This window comes from Pecten maximus, unplaced genomic scaffold (genome assembly GCF_902652985.1).
Source record: "Pecten maximus unplaced genomic scaffold, xPecMax1.1, whole genome shotgun sequence".
NCBI lineage: Eukaryota > Metazoa > Mollusca > Bivalvia > Pectinida > Pectinidae > Pecten > Pecten maximus.
The window spans coordinates 5,001-8,878 of record NW_022981416.1 but is presented as its reverse complement, the minus strand read 5'-3'; positions in this window follow the sequence as shown (position 1 = coordinate 8,878).

Here is a 3,878-nt window from a genome sequence, read left to right as displayed (position 1 = left end):
CCCCAAAATCAAGTAAGATCCCTGGCCCACGTTTCACGGTCTGTATCGTATGAAATCAAAATAAAAGGAGCTTTTGCCTTTTATCTGCAGGTTTCCGTCCCGCTGAGCTCACCTTAGGACACCTGCGTTACCTTTGACAGATGTACCGCCCCAGTAAAACCCCCGCCTGACACTGTCTTCAGAGAGGATCACCACCGGCACGAGGCCGGTGATTTAAATTTACAAAATCGAGAGCTTGCGCCCCGCTCTCCGCTTTACTGAATAAGTAAAGAAACGATAAAAGTAGTGGTATTTCATTTCGTTTGCACTCCCACCTAGCTACACCCTTCAGTTCTTCACAAAGTCGGACTAGAGTCAAGCTCAACAGGGTCTTCTTTCCCCGTGATTTTTCCAAGCCGTTCCCTTGGCTGTGGTTTCGCTAGAAGTAGATAGGGACCAGTGGGAATTCGTTAATCCATTCATGCGCGTCACTAATTAGATGACGAGGCATTGGCTACCTTAAGAGAGTCATAGTACTCCCGCCGTTTCCCCGCGCTTGTTTAAATTTCTTACTTTGACATTCAGAGCACTGGGCAGAAATCACATTGCGTCAACACCAGGTTACGGCCATCGCAATGCTTTGTTTTAATTAGACAGTCGGTTTTCCCTGGTCCGTACCAGTTCTAAGTGGTGTTAGTTGCCGGACGAAGCCAACGACCCGAAAGCCGCAGCACGTGAGGCAGTCCACGGGATGGTTAAGACAGCGGTCCGAGCTCGACCGTGAGGCCTCGCGAAGCCCGTGCCCGTCCCAACCCCGCTTCGTACTCCAGCCCGACCGGCCCAGCCCTTAGAGCCAATCCTTTTCCCGAAGTTACGGATTAATTGCCGACTTCCCTTACCTACATTGTTCTATCGACTAGAGGCTGTGCACCTTGGAGACTGCTGCGGATATGGGTACGGGCCGGCCGAAAGTCCCCAATGTCTCCCTCGGATTTCAAGGGCCGACGGAAGTGCACCGGACATGCAAGAGCCGCAGTGCTTTACGGGAACAACGTCCCTATCTCCGGGCAAACGATTCAGGGGGTTCGTCCCTTACAAAAAAAAGAGAACTCTTCCGGGACTTCCGCCGACGTCTCCGAGTTCGTTTGCGTTGCCGCACATGGCCCGTGAGGACCAAACTCCGATGCGGGTTCGGGAATATTAACCCGATTCCTTTCGATAGAAGAAGGGCACACCTTTGTTTGTGTGTTTTGAGAGTCGGGATTGCCCCGTTTCAGAACGGTGTTTACCTATCTCTTAGGGCCGACTGACCCATGTCAACTGTGTTCACATGGAACCCTTCTCCACTTCAGTCTTCAAAGTTCTGTTTGAATATTTTCTATACCACCAAGATCTGCACCCGTGGCGGCTCCACCCGGGGTCACGCCCAAGCTTCAGTGTCACCAGGCGGCCCTCCTATCGTCGCCGATGGCTCGGGGGGCTCGTATTGCGGCGACGGTCCGGTATAGGTCCGACGCTCTAGCGCCATCATTTCAGGGCTAGTGATTTGGCAGGTGAGTTGTACACACTCCTTAGCGGTTTCCGACTTCCATGGCCACCGTCCTGCTGTCTGATCAACCAACACCTTTTATGGTATCGATGAGCGTCAGCGTTTGGCACCTTAACCGGACGTTTGGTTCATCCCACAGCGCCATTTCGCTTACCAAAGGGCCCATTGGCCCTCGCATTCGAACCCCCCGACCCAATTTTAAGCGAGGGGGATTTTACCCTTTTTAAAAGTTTGAAAATGGGTTTGAGGTCGTTGCCCCCACCTCTAATTCATTCGTTTTCCCGGGAAAAACTGCAAATGAGTGCCAGCTATCTGGGGAAAATTTTCGGGGGGAACCAGTACTAGATGGTTCGTTTAGTTTTTCCCCCCCTATACCCAAGTTTGACGATCGATTGCAGTCAGAATCGCTAGGGGCCCTCCCCCGAGTTCCCGGTTTTCGCCTATCGGCATAGTTAACATCTCGGGCCCCAACGTGTAGCCTTCCCCCTCTCCGACGTGCGGCGAGAGGGCCGGTAGGCGCCCCCGTCGGGGGAGGATCCCCCCTAGGCAAACCGGGGGTGCCTCCTTCTTTGCCCCTTAGGTTTTTAATACCCCTGACTCGCGCAAGTTAGACCCTTTGGCCCGTGTTAAAGAGGGTGGGGGTGGAAGCCGACCGAATGCCACGACCCGGGCCCTAGCTGGCCCCCGAATAAAATCGCGGTCGGTAAAAATGAAAACAGGGCCCCCCTTTGAACGAAAGCACACGAGACGGGGGTTGGCGTGGGCCCCTCAGCCCCCGGAAAGAGACTCTGGTTTTAAAAACACTCGAAACCGGAGTGAGAGCTCCCTTTTCGCAGGCTTATGACGCCCGGAAACCCGGGCGTGGCGTCGACCCGGGGGAAAAAATGCACTCGCGGCAGGGGAAGGACGCCAGCAGAGTCCCGGTTTAAAGGGTCTTAAAAAAAGCCCCGCCGAAGCAAGATGAATTCCCCCCCGGTCGACTTTTGGATCCACCCGTTTTTCCCCTTTAAACGGGGTTTACTATCTTTAACCTTTTCAAAATTCTTTTAACTTTCCCTACGGACTTGTCCCCTAGGATCGGTCAGTATTTTGCCTTTGATGGGTTTACCCCCGCTTGGGCTGCATTCCCAAAAAAACCGTCCGGGAGACCCTAGCGTTTTAGACGAGTGCCGGTAAAGGCCCGACACCCCCAATTTGGAGAGGCCCCCAAGGGGGACTTGGGCACCCGAAATGCACGACGCGGTCGTCCCAAACACCAAGTTCCCGGAGGCAAAATGGGGATTTGGTGCTGGGCTATTCCCCAATCACCGCCGTTACTGGGGGAATCTTTTAGTTTTTTCCTCGTAGTGATAGCTTAAATTCAGGGGTAGTCTCGTTGATTGGGTCGGAAAGTGATTTATTTCATAAAAGGGTTTGGCCCTTTACGGGTCCAACTGAAAACGTCAGGACGGGAATTTGACGCACATTATGTGTTCGAGTGCCCTGTGTCCCGTTCGGGCGTTTTTAACACCCAAACTCGGTTTTCGGGTAAAGACTCGCGAAACATTTGGACCCCCCCGACCATGAAAAAAATCAATGACGTGGGTTGTACGGCCCAAGGGCAACGTTTGTGCATACCGTTGCGATAGAGTTTTTCCGACCCTCAGCAGGCGGGCTCGGGAGTGACCCAGGGCCGCAATTGCGTTTAAGATATCGATGTTCATGTTCCTGCTTACATTAATTACGCACCGGTGGTCTTTACGACACACGGCCCAGGGGTCCACCCTTGAGTTTCATCTGTTTTGTTTTTTTGGGCTGCGACAGAGCCGTGGCCCCAAGTCCTTTTCCCGCAATTTTTGGTTTCGCTTTGGGAGTGTTTGATTTATAAGAAAGATAGACTTGGGGCGGCCGTGCTCATAAACCGGACAGAAACCCGAGTTTTGTCTTGCGTGGGCACTGGGGTTTTGTCAGTCGGAGTAGGTCTGGCCCTGGTCTCCGATGACATTGTTTTTAGTACAAGAATTGTTATGTTTTGCGTGTTTTGCAATTCGTTAATGATCCTCCGCAGGTTCCATACGGAACACCTGTTACGACTTGACTTCCTCTAAAGAATCAAGTTTGCTCGTCTTTTCGGCACACCGACGCGAGAGTTTCCCCGTGTTCGGGGACCAATCAGAGGAGCATCACCTACACCCTTCAATCGGTAGTAGCGAAGGGCGGTGTGACAAAGGGCCGGGGAAGTAATCAACGCGAGCACGAGATAGGAATCGCGCTTATGGGGGAATTCCTCGTTCATGGGGAAGAATACAAGCCCAATCCCTAGACACGAGGAGGTTAACGGGTTACACACCCTTCCGGGGGCAAGGATAAG